This window comes from Blennius ocellaris (genome assembly GCF_963422515.1).
Source record: "Blennius ocellaris genome assembly, chromosome: 18".
NCBI lineage: Eukaryota > Metazoa > Chordata > Actinopteri > Blenniiformes > Blenniidae > Blennius > Blennius ocellaris.
In genome coordinates, this window is record NC_137667.1 from 23614365 (window position 1) to 23626807 (window position 12443).

Below are 12443 nucleotides of genomic sequence, written 5' to 3' on the forward strand. Positions count from 1 at the left end.
TGAAGGACTGCTAGTTTAAGGAAAGTTAAAGGACTGCTAGTTTGAGGAAAGTTAAAGGACTGCTAGTTTAAGGAAAGTTAAAGGACTGCTAGTTTGAGGAAAGTTGAAGGACTGCTAGTTTAAGGAAAGTTAAAGGACTGCTAGTTTGAGGAAAGTTAAAGGACTGCTAGTTTGGGGAAAGTTAAAGGACTGCTAGTTTGAGGAAAAGTTGAAGGACTGCTAGTTTGAGGAAAAGTTAAAGGACTGCTAGTTTGAGGAAAGTTAAAGGACTGCTCGTTTGAGGAAAAGTTAAAGGACTGCTAGTTTGAGGAAAGTTGAAGGACTGCTAGTTTAAGGAAAGTTAAAGGACTGCTAGTTTGAGGAAAGTTGAAGGACTGCTAGTTTAAGGAAAGTTAAAGGACTGCTAGTTTGAGGAAAGTTAAAGGACTGCTAGTTTAAGGAAAGTTAAAGGACTGCTAGTTTGAGGAAAGTTGAAGGACTGCTAGTTTAAGGAAAGTTAAAGGACTGCTAGTTTGAGGAAAGTTAAAGGACTGCTCGTTTGAGGAAAAGTTAAAGGACTGCTAGTTTGAGGAAAAGTTAAAGGACTGCTAGTTTGAGGAAAGTTAAAGGACTGCTAGTTTAAGGAAAGTTGAAGGACTGCTAGTTTAAGGAAAGTTAAAGGACTGCTAGTTTGAGGAAAAGTTAAAGGACTGCTAGTTTGAGGAAAGTTGAAGGACTGCTAGTTTGAGGAAAAGTTAAAGGACTGCTAGTTTGAGGAAAGTTAAAGGACTGCTAGTTTGAGGAAAGTTAAAGGACTGCTAGTTTGAGGAAAAGTTAAAGGACTGCTAGTTTGAGGAAAATTAAAGGACTGCTAGTTTGAGGAAAGTTGAAGGACTGCTAGTTTGAGGAAAGTTAAAGGACTGCTAGTTTGAGGAAAGTTAAAGGACTGCTAGTTTGAGGAAAAGTTGAAGGACTGCTAGTTTGAGGAAAAGTTAAAGGACTGCTAGTTTGAGGAAAGTTAAAGGACTGCTCGTTTGAGGAAAAGTTAAAGGACTGCTAGTTTGAGGAAAGTTGAAGGACTGCTAGTTTAAGGAAAGTTAAAGGACTGCTAGTTTGAGGAAAGTTGAAGGACTGCTAGTTTAAGGAAAGTTAAAGGACTGCTAGTTTGAGGAAAGTTAAAGGACTGCTAGTTTAAGGAAAGTTAAAGGACTGCTAGTTTGAGGAAAGTTGAAGGACTGCTAGTTTAAGGAAAGTTAAAGGACTGCTAGTTTGAGGAAAGTTAAAGGACTGCTAGTTTGGGGAAAGTTAAAGGACTGCTAGTTTGAGGAAAAGTTGAAGGACTGCTAGTTTGAGGAAAAGTTAAAGGACTGCTAGTTTGAGGAAAGTTAAAGGACTGCTCGTTTGAGGAAAAGTTAAAGGACTGCTAGTTTGAGGAAAAGTTAAAGGACTGCTAGTTTGAGGAAAGTTAAAGGACTGCTAGTTTAAGGAAAGTTAAAGGACTGCTAGTTTGAGGAAAGTTGAAGGACTGCTAGTTTAAGGAAAGTTAAAGGACTGCTAGTTTGAGGAAAAGTTAAAGGACTGCTAGTTTGAGGAAAGTTGAAGGACTGCTAGTTTGAGGAAAAGTTAAAGGACTGCTAGTTTGAGGAAAGTTAAAGGACTGCTAGTTTGAGGAAAAGTTAAAGGACTGCTAGTTTGAGGAAAATTAAAGGACTGCTAGTTTGAGGAAAGTTGAAGGACTGCTAGTTTGAGGAAAGTTAAAGGACTGCTAGTTTGAGGAAAGTTAAAGGACTGCTAGTTTGAGGAAAGTTGAAGGACTGCTAGTTTGAGGAAAAGTTAAAGGACTGCTAGTTTGAGGAAAGTTAAAGGACTGCTAGTTTGAGGAAAGTTGAAGGACTGCTAGTTTGAGGAAAGTTGAAGGACTGCTAGTTTGAGGAAAAGTTAAAGGACTGCTAGTTTGAGGAAAGTTAAAGGACTGCTAGTTTGAGGAAAAGTTAAAGGACTGCTAGTTTGAGGAAAGTTAAGGGACTGCTAGTTTGAGGAAAAGTTAAAGAACTGCTAGTTTGACGAAAGTTAAAGGACTGCTAGTTTGAGGAAAAGTTAAAGAACTGCTAGTTTGAGGAAAAGTTAAAGGACTGCTAGTTTGAGGAAAAGTTAAAGAACTGCTAGTTTGAGGAAAAGTTAAAGGACTGCTAGTTTGAGGAAAGTTAAAGGACTGCTAGTTTGAGGAAAAGTTAAAGGACTGCTAGTTTGAGGAAAGTTAAAGGACTGCTAGTTTAAGGAAAGTTAAAGGACTGCTAGTTTGAGGAAAGTTAAAGGACTGCTAGTTTGAGGAAAAGTTAAAGAACTGCTAGTTTGACGAAAGTTAAAGGACTGCTAGTTTGAGGAAAAGTTAAAGAACTGCTAGTTTGAGGAAAGTTAAAGGACTGCTAGTTTGAGGAAAAGTTAAAGGACTGCTAGTTTGAGGAAAAGTTAAAGGACTGCTAGTTTAAGGAAAGTTAAAGGACTGCTAGTTTGAGGAAAGTTAAAGGACTGCTAGTTTGAGGAAAAGTTAAAGGACTGCTAGTTTGAGGAAAGTTAAAGGACTGCTAGTTTGAGGAAAAGTTAAAGAACTGCTAGTTTGACGAAAGTTAAAGGACTGCTAGTTTGAGGAAAAGTTAAAGGACTGCTAGTTTGAGGAAAAGTTAAAGGACTGCTAGTTTGAGGAAAGTTAAAGGACTGCTAGTTTAAGGAAAGTTAAAGGACTGCTAGTTTGAGGAAAGTTAAAGGACTGCTAGTTTGAGGAAAAGTTAAAGGACTGCTAGTTTGAGGAAAGTTAAAGGACTGCTAGTTTGAGGAAAGTTTAAAGGACTGCTAGTTTGAGGAAAAGTTAAAGGACTGCTAGTTTGAGGAAAGTTAAAGGACTGCTAGTTTGAGGAAAGTTAAAGGACTGCTAGTTTGAGGAAAAGTTAAAGGACTGCTAGTTTGAGGAAAGTTAAAGGACTGCTAGTTTGAGGAAAAGTTAAAGGACTGCTAGTTTGAGGAAAAGTTAAAGGACTGCTAGTTTGAGGAAAGTTAAAGGACTGCTAGTTTGAGGAAAGTTTAAAGGACTGCTAGTTTGAGGAAAAGTTAAAGGACTGCTAGTTTGAGGAAAGTTAAAGGACTGCTAGTTTGAGGAAAGTTAAAGGACTGCTAGTTTGAGGAAAAGTTAAAGGACTGCTAGTTTGAGGAAAGTTAAAGGACTGCTAGTTTGAGGAAAAGTTAAAGGACTGCTAGTTTGAGGAAAAGTTAAAGGACTGCTAGTTTGAGGAAAGTTAAAGGACTGCTAGTTTGAGGAAAGTTTAAAGGACTGCTAGTTTGAGGAAAAGTTAAAGGACTGCTAGTTTGAGGAAAGTTAAAGGACTGCTAGTTTGAGGAAAGTTAAAGGACTGCTAGTTTGAGGAAAGTTAAAGGACTGCTAGTTTGAGGAAAAGTTAAAGGACTGCTAGTTTGAGGAAAGTTAAAGGACTGCTAGTTTGAGGAAAGTTAAAGGACTGCTAGTTTGAGGAAAAGTTAAAGGACTGCTAGTTTAAGGAAAGTTAAAGGACTGCTAGTTTGAGGAAAGTTAAAGGACTGCTAGTTTGAGGAAAAGTTAAAGGACTGCTAGTTTGAGGAAAGTTAAAGGACTGCTAGTTTGAGGAAAGTTAAAGGACTGCTAGTTTGAGGAAAGTTAAAGGACTGCTAGTTTGAGGAAAAGTTAAAGGACTGCTAGTTTGAGGAAAGTTAAAGGACTGCTAGTTTGAGGAAAGTTAAAGGACTGCTAGTTTGAGGAAAAGTTAAAGGACTGCTAGTTTAAGGAAAGTTAAAGGACTGCTAGTTTGAGGAAAGTTAAAGGACTGCTAGTTTGAGGAAAAGTTAAAGGACTGCTAGTTTAAGGAAAGTTAAAGGACTGCTAGTTTGAGGAAAGTTAAAGGACTGCTAGTTTAAGGAAAGTTAAAGGACTGCTAGTTTGAGGAAAGTTAAAGGACTGCTAGTTTGAGGAAAGTTTAAAGGACTGCTAGTTTGAGGAAAAGTTAAAGGACTGCTAGTTTGAGGAAAGTTAAAGGACTGCTAGTTTGAGGAAAGTTAAAGGACTGCTAGTTTGAGGAAAAGTTAAAGGACTGCTAGTTTGAGGAAAGTTAAAGGACTGCTAGTTTGAGGAAAAGTTAAAGGACTGCTAGTTTGAGGAAAAGTTAAAGGACTGCTAGTTTGAGGAAAGTTAAAGGACTGCTAGTTTGAGGAAAGTTTAAAGGACTGCTAGTTTGAGGAAAAGTTAAAGGACTGCTAGTTTGAGGAAAGTTAAAGGACTGCTAGTTTGAGGAAAGTTAAAGGACTGCTAGTTTGAGGAAAGTTAAAGGACTGCTAGTTTGAGGAAAAGTTAAAGGACTGCTAGTTTGAGGAAAAGTTAAAGGACTGCTAGTTTGAGGAAAGTTAAAGGACTGCTAGTTTGAGGAAAGTTAAAGGACTGCTAGTTTGAGGAAAAGTTAAAGGACTGCTAGTTTAAGGAAAGTTAAAGGACTGCTAGTTTGAGGAAAGTTAAAGGACTGCTAGTTTGAGGAAAAGTTAAAGGACTGCTAGTTTGAGGAAAGTTAAAGGACTGCTAGTTTGAGGAAAGTTAAAGGACTGCTAGTTTGAGGAAAGTTAAAGGACTGCTAGTTTGAGGAAAAGTTAAAGGACTGCTAGTTTGAGGAAAGTTAAAGGACTGCTAGTTTGAGGAAAGTTAAAGGACTGCTAGTTTGAGGAAAAGTTAAAGGACTGCTAGTTTAAGGAAAGTTAAAGGACTGCTAGTTTGAGGAAAGTTAAAGGACTGCTAGTTTGAGGAAAAGTTAAAGGACTGCTAGTTTAAGGAAAGTTAAAGGACTGCTAGTTTGAGGAAAGTTAAAGGACTGCTAGTTTAAGGAAAGTTAAAGGACTGCTAGTTTGAGGAAAGTTAAAGGACTGCTAGTTTGAGGAAAGTTAAAGGACTGCTAGTTTGAGGAAAAGTTAAAGGACTGCTAGTTTAAGGAAAGTTAAAGGACTGCTAGTTTGAGGAAAAGTTAAAGGACTGCTAGTTTAAGGAAAGTTAAAGGACTGCTAGTTTGAGGAAAGTTAAAGGACTGCTAGTTTGAGGAAAAGTTAAAGGACTGCTAGTTTAAGGAAAGTTAAAGGACTGCTAGTTTGAGGAAAAGTTAAAGGACTGCTAGTTTGAGGAAAGTTAAAGGACTGCTAGTTTAAGGAAAGTTAAAGGACTGCTAGTTTGAGGAAAGTTAAAGGACTGCTAGTTTGAGGAAATGTTAAAGGACTGCTAGTTTGAGGAAAGTTAAAGGACTGCTAGTTTGAGGAAAAGTTAAAGGACTGCTAGTTTAAGGAAAGTTAAAGGACTGCTAGTTTGAGGAAAGTTAAAGGACTGCTAGTTTGAGGAAAGTTAAAGGACTGCTAGTTTAAGGAAAGTTAAGGGACTGCTAGTTTGAGGAAAGTTAAAGGACTGCTAGTTTAAGGAAAGTTAAAGGACTGCTAGTTTGAGGAAAGTTAAAGGACTGCTAGTTTGAGGAAATGTTAAAGGACTGCTAGTTTGAGGAAAGTTAAAGGACTGCTAGTTTGAGGAAAAGTTAAAGGACTGCTAGTTTAAGGAAAGTTAAAGGACTGCTAGTTTGAGGAAAGTTAAAGGACTGCTAGTTTGAGGAAAGTTAAAGGACTGCTAGTTTAAGGAAAGTTAAAGGACTGCTAGTTTGAGGAAAGTTAAGGGACTGCTAGTTTAAGGAAAGTTAAAGGACTGCTAGTTTGAGGAAAGTTAAAGGACTGCTAGTTTGAGGAAAGTTGAGCAAACTAGCAGTCCTTTAACTGCTAGTTTGAGGAAAGTTAAAGGACTGCTAGTTTGAGGAAAGTTAAAGGACTGCTAGTTTAAGGAAAGTTAAAGGACTGGCAGCAATCTGACCATCATATGAAAAGAAAAGAATCAATATGTGAGAGAGGAGTGAGCTCAATCCAAATGATGAGTGTAACCACAGCTGGAGTCCCACTGGAAACACGTTGTGTTTGTGTGTGATGACCTATAGAGCAGGGGAACTTCCATGTTCACACACACACACACACACACACACACACACACACACACACACACACACACACACACACACACACACACACACACACACACACACACACACACACACACACAGGAGAAAAAAGGAGGTGGACCCACTGCAACTTCCTGCTGAGACGTCTGCCACACCCACAGAGATGTGATCTGGTACTTTAAGTAAATTATACTATGTTAGTTACTGCAAATGCTCAGTAGGCACTTGGTTGTGTGTGTAACTCTCAGTCTTGATAGTGAGCTCATAGTTGTGTTATGGTGGCATTAGGTGATTGCACTGTGGGTCCTTCTGCTCACTCACTCACTCATACAGCTGAAGTCCCATCACTCATTGGGAGGAAGATGCTCTATAATCTGGAGGATGATTTAGTCATCTGCACAATGTATGATACCACAAAAAGGCTAAATGTGTATCAGTTAACCTTTACTTGAATGTATAATGCTAAAAAGGGTTCCTATAGGAGGCTCTTAAACAGCTGGAGCAGCGCCAGCCAGGACCCAGTTTTAATTGGCCACAGCTTTTATCAGGAACAATTACCATTACCGCTTGATTATCATCACCACACTGCTGTGCTCCTGATCGGTCCAGCTGTTTGGATTTTTTTTAGTGGAAAGAGTTTGTCCTCTGACATACAGCGACTTTATTTCACTCGCAACAGAGGGTTTGTTTGTGTACAATGACCCAATGGAAGACAATGATTGAGTCTCTGGTGTGATGATCCTCCGTCTCTCACCTCCTCAACGACGGCTGGAATCTGAAGGTCTCAGCTGCAGCAGAAGATTTCTCCCCACCGTCTGTCTGTCCTCTACCTTTCTCTCTTTCTACCCTCCTAACCGGAACAGCACCTCTGAGTGGTTCTACAGAAAGTCTCCACCTCTGAGTGGTTCTACAGAAAGTCTCCACCTCTGAGTGGTTCTACAGAAAGTCTCCACCTCTGAGTGGTTCTACAGAAAGTCTCTACCTCTGAGTGGTTCTACAGAAAGTCTCCACCTCTGAGTGGTTCTACAGAAAGTCTCCACCTCTGAGTGGTTCTACAGAAAGTCTCCACCTCTGAGTGGTTCTACAGAAAGTCTCTACCTCTGAGTGGTTCTACAGAAAGTCTCCACCTCTGAGTGGTTCTACAGAAAGTCTCCACCTCTGAGTGGTTCTACAGAAAGTCTCCACCTATGAGTGGTTCTACAGAAAGTCTCCACCTCTGAGTGGTTCTACAGAAAGTCTCCACCTCTGAGTGGTTCTACAGAAAGTCTCTACCTCTGAGTGGTTCTACAGAAAGTCTCCACCTCTGAGTGGTTCTACAGAAAGTCTCCACCTCTGAGTGGTTCTACAGAAAGTCTCCACCTCTGAGTGGTTCTACAGAAAGTCTCCACCTCTGAGTGGTTCTGAGTGCTGCTCATGTGAAATTGTTGGTTTTTCTCTGTTAAAATACCTTGAAACGACTGTGTTGTATGTGGTGCTCCAGGAGTAGAGTAGAGTAGAGTAGAGTAGAGTAGAGTAGGGTAGGGTAGAGTAGAGTAGAGTAGAGTAGAGTAGGGTATGGTAGAGTAGAGTAGAGTAGAGTAGGGTAGGGTAGAGTAGAGTAGAGTAGAGTAGAGTAGAGTAGAGTAGAGTAGGGTATGGTAGAGTAGAGTAGAGTAGAGTAGGGTAGAGTAGAGTAGAGTAGAGTAGGGTAGAGTAGAGTAGAGTAGAGTAGAGTAGAGTAGGGTAGGGTAGAGTAGAGTAGAGTAGAGTAGAGTAGGGTAGAGTAGAGTAGAGTAGGGTATAGTAGAGTAGAGTAGAGTAGAGTAGAGTAGAGTAGAGTAGGGTATGGTAGAGTAGAGTAGAGTAGGGTAGAGTAGAGTAGAGTAGAGTAGGGTAGAGTAGAGTAGGGTAGAGTAGAGTAGAGTAGAGTAGGGTAGGGTAGGGTAGGGTAGAGTAGAGTAGAGTAGAGTAGAGTAGAGTAGAGTAGAGTAGGGTAGGGTAGAGTAGAGTAGAGTAGAGTAGAGTAGGGTAGAGTAGAGTAGGGTAGAGTAGAGTAGAGTAGGGTAGGGTAGAGTAGAGTAGAGTAGAGTAGAGTAGAGTAGAGTAGGGTAGAGTAGAGTAGAGTAGGGTATGGTAGAGTAGAGTAGAGTAGAGTAGAGTAGAGTAGAGTAGAGTAGAGTAGAGTAGAGTAGAGTATGGTAGAGTAGAGTAGAGTAGAGTAGAGTAGGGTATGGTAGAGTAGAGTAGGGTAGAGTAGAGTAGGGTAGAGTAGAGTAGAGTAGAGTAGAGTAGAGTAGAGTAGAGTCGAGTAAGGTAGAGTAGAGTAGACTAGAGTAGAGTAGAGTAGGGTAGAGTAGAGTACAGTAGGGTAGGGTAGGGTAGAGTAGAGTAGGGTAGAGTAGAGTAGAGTAGGGTAGGGTATAGTAGAGTAGAGTAGAGTAGGGTAGAGTAGAGTAGAGTAGGGTAGAGTAGAGTAGAGTAGGGTAGGGTATAGTAGAGTAGAGTAGAGTAGGGTAGAGTAGAGTAGAGTAGGGTAGGGTATAGTAGAGTAGAGTAGAGTAGAGTAGAGTAGAGTAGAGTAGAGTAGAGTAGGGTAGGGTAGGGTAGAGTAGAGTAGAGTAGAGTAGAGTAGAGTAGGGTAGGGTATAGTAGAGTAGAGTAGAGTAGAGTAGAGTAGAGTAGAGTAGAGTAGAGTAGAGTAGAGTAGAGTAGAGTAGGGTAGGGTATAGTAGAGTAGAGTAGAGTAGAGTAGAGTAGGGTATAGTAGAGTAGAGTAGAGTAGAGTAGAGTAGAGTAGAGTAGAGTAGAGTAGAGTAGGGTAGGGTAGGGTAGGGTATAGTAGAGTAGAGTAGAGTAGAGTAGAGTAGAGAAGAGTAGAGTAGAGTAGAGTAGAGTAGAGTAGAGTAGAGTAGAGTAGAGTAGAGTAGAGTAGAGTAGAGTAGGGTAGAGTAGAGTAGAGTAGAGTAGGGTAGGGTAGAGTAGAGTAGAGTAGGGTAGGGTAGAGTAGAGTAGAGTAGAGTAGAGTAGAGTAGAGTAGAGTATAGAAGAGTAGAGTAGAGTAGAGTAGAGTAGAGTAGAGTAGAGTAGAGTATAGAAGAGTAGAGTAGGGAATGGAATGGAATGGAATGGAATGGAACAGAACAGAACGCTGGCCTTCATTTTTCTGTCGATCAAAGCGCCAGTCTCGTCTCTCAGCATCTCTTTCCACTTGGCTAAAGCACCAAAACCCCTGGCGGCTGCTGTGATGACCAAAGTCTTACCAAACTGTGATTGGCCACCATTTCCCCCTGAAACCCTCCAGATTGCTCCGACACGCACGAAAGAGGAAGGACACAGTGCTGACTCAGCAACGCCAACCGGGAAGTAACATCTGCAGTGGAGAGACTTTTCCCTCAACAGACGCAACGAACAAACGGCAATAGAACCCAACTGCATGAACAATCTCACACTCATTCACACCGACATCTATGCAGGGTCTGGAGTGTGTGTATCAATTACTGTTTGCACGTTTTCATCAGGTGTTCCATGAAGACATGACGTGTTGAGGTTTGTGTTTGACAACAAGTAGTTTAGGCAAATATTAGATTTTGTATGCAAGACAAAGAATGTATGTCAATACGCTCTCTAAAAGGCAGGAAAACATGGTTGTGTGTCTGTGTGTTTGTATTTATTGTGTTTTGTGGTCGTAAATCTCTTCACACACTCACATTGTGGGGAATTGTTGTCTTAGTGAGGACAGGCGCTGAAGTACCCGTTAGGTAAATCCAGTGTTTGAAGGCTCAGGTGAGTTGTTAGCAGCAGTTTCAGCCAGATTCAGGAGAACACAAGACACAACAATCTTTTTTTCTCCAGGTCGTTCTTGAAAAGAATTCCATCCACACATGGCAGAAACACGGCTCAAAACAGCCTCGTACATATGCCAGGCCTGTAGGTGGCGCTGTCACTCCGCCACAGAAAAGACACAGAGAATACTCCTGCTCAGCCACAGATTCCAGAAATCTAACATATTGTCTCATTAACGCAATTAGCATCAGTAGCTTCTGCAGCTCGATCTGGAGGGTGTAAGGCAAGGCAAGGCAGATTTATTTATAGAGCACCATTCAAACAGGGCAATTCATGGTGCTTTATAAAGAAGTCAAAGAAATGAAAGAAATACAGAAAAGCTTTACAAAGACATAAGAAATATATTAATAAAATAAATATAAAAGTTTTAAAAACAGCATAAAAAGTATAATAAAGTAAGAGATTAATTAAGATAAGTTTAATAAAGTTAGTAGAACCTGTGTAACCTGTGCAAAAGAGAACGTTTGAAGTCTTGATTTAAAAGAAGAGAGTTTCAGCAGGTGTTCAGGAAGTTTGTTCCACAGAGGAGGTAGGAACTAAAAACTGCTTCACCTTTTTTTCTGAGGACCTCAGAGGTCTGGAGGATTTATACTCTAAAGTCAATCTGAGATTATTTAGGCCCCAGATTAACCCATTCAGAGCTGTAGAGACCAGAAGAAACATTCTCAAGTCCATCCTTTGATACACAGGCAGTGGAGAGGGTGGAGCACATGACCCGTGCTCCACCCTCAGTGAGGAGGTGTAATGTGCTCCACCCTCAGTGAGGTGGTGTAATGTGCTCCACCCTCAGGCAGGTGGTGTAATGTGCTCCACCCTCAGTGTTGTGGTGTAATGTGCTCCACCCTCAGTGAGGAGGTGTAATGTGCTCCACCCTCAGTGAGGTGGTGTAATGTGCTCCACCCTCAGTGTGCTGGTGTAATGTGCTCCACCCTCAGTGAGGAGGTGTAATGTGCTCCACCCTCAGTGAGGTGGTGTAATGTGCTCCACCCTCAGTGTGGTGGTGTAATGTGCTCCACCCTCAGTGAGGAGGTGTAATGTGCTCCACCCTCAGTGTTGTGGTGTAATGTGCTCCACCCTCAGTGTGGTAGTGCAATGTTCGGTGAGGTGGTGTAATGTGCTCCACCCTCAGTGAGGAGGTGTAATGTGCTCCACCCTCAGTGAGGAGGTGTAATGTGCTCCACCCTCAGGCAGGTGGTGTAATGTGCTCCACCCTCAGTGAGGTGGTGTAATGTGCTCCACCCTCAGGCAGGTGGTGTAATGTTCCTGATCTGAGCCAGTGGGAGCATGTACATGTTAAATAAAAGGGCCCAAGGATGGAGCCTTGAGGAACCCCACAAGTCCTTTTAATTAGCTCACATTCATAATTAGCTATTGACACAGAATTGCAGTAGGATTTACACCAACTTAGTGCAGTGGCAGAACTCCACCCATTGTTCCAGTGCGTCCAGCAGGATGTGGTGGTCAACTGTGTCCAAAGCAGCACTAAGATCCAGTGACAGTCAAACGGAGGCCCTGGAAGTGTCACTGCTCATGAAGACATTCATCACTTTAATAAGAGCCGTTTCAGTGGTTTGACCTCAGTCCAGACTGGGAAACATTTAGCTCATTGTTTTGTGCCATAAAAGCATGCAGTTGTATAAAAAACACCTTTTCAATAATCTTACTTAAGAAAGGCAGGTTTGATATGGACCTGAAGTTACATCTGTACATCTGTAGTACATATGTAGTACATCTGTAGTACATCTATAGTACATATGTAGTTCATCTGGAGTATATATGTACCGTTGTTTTTTGTCAAGTGACGTCATGGGATTGGGTCGTAAGGGGGCCGTGATGACATCATCACCTTCCACAAATGTGTGTCTTGCCCATCTAAAGCAAAAGCAGCATTTTCAAATGTACCCGCTCTGGAAGCCTTTAAAAAACTAATAATAATAATAATAATAATAATAATAATGCTTATTATTATTATTATGTTTGGTGACATGAAACAGCGTTCTCATGAGGAAGGGCCTTGACTCACTTTACACGCCAACACTTCCAGTGACGACCCACGGAGCTCAGCAGTAACAATTGTGAGCAATTTTCGCCGTTTCCACAGAGACAGACTGGGCAGTTTGGAAAAGTTCCACCTTGTTAGCCGTTGCAAAAAGTTACGTTTCCAGTGTACATTGTGGTGTAAACAGACTCCCAAAACACAACAAAAGTAAAGTTTTCTGTTTTCACTTGATTCCATTGTCATGTAAACAGGTCTTCTATTTTGTAGGCACAATATGATTATAACACAATGGAATTTCCCTCAAAGACACATTTACTTTAGTGTGTTTGTTCAGCAAGTACCTATAGTACCGTACCGTATAGTATAGTAGTACTTATAGTTGAGAATTACTGTAGGTCTGAAGGAAATGAAGGGAAGTAAATATGATGTCACCAAAAGGCTCCACATGCATCAGTGTGTGAACTGGTTCTTCAGTACTGGTCAGGGTGAGAATCTGATTGGATGAATGTCTTCAGAAGAAACAAGAGATTTGGAATCAGGCACAAAGCCGTTAGTTGAGTTTAAGGCAAGTCTGCAGGAAGTGAAAGCAAGTC

At 41.1% G+C, this 12443-nt stretch overlaps 1 protein-coding gene across 1 annotated transcript in view; it reads right to left on the bottom strand.

Moving 5' to 3' along the window:
- LOC308143083 (serine/threonine-protein kinase D3-like) overlaps positions 1-12443 on the bottom strand; it is a 68158-nt gene that overhangs the window by 51526 nt on the left and 4189 nt on the right. The gene's annotated exons all lie outside the window — the stretch shown is intronic.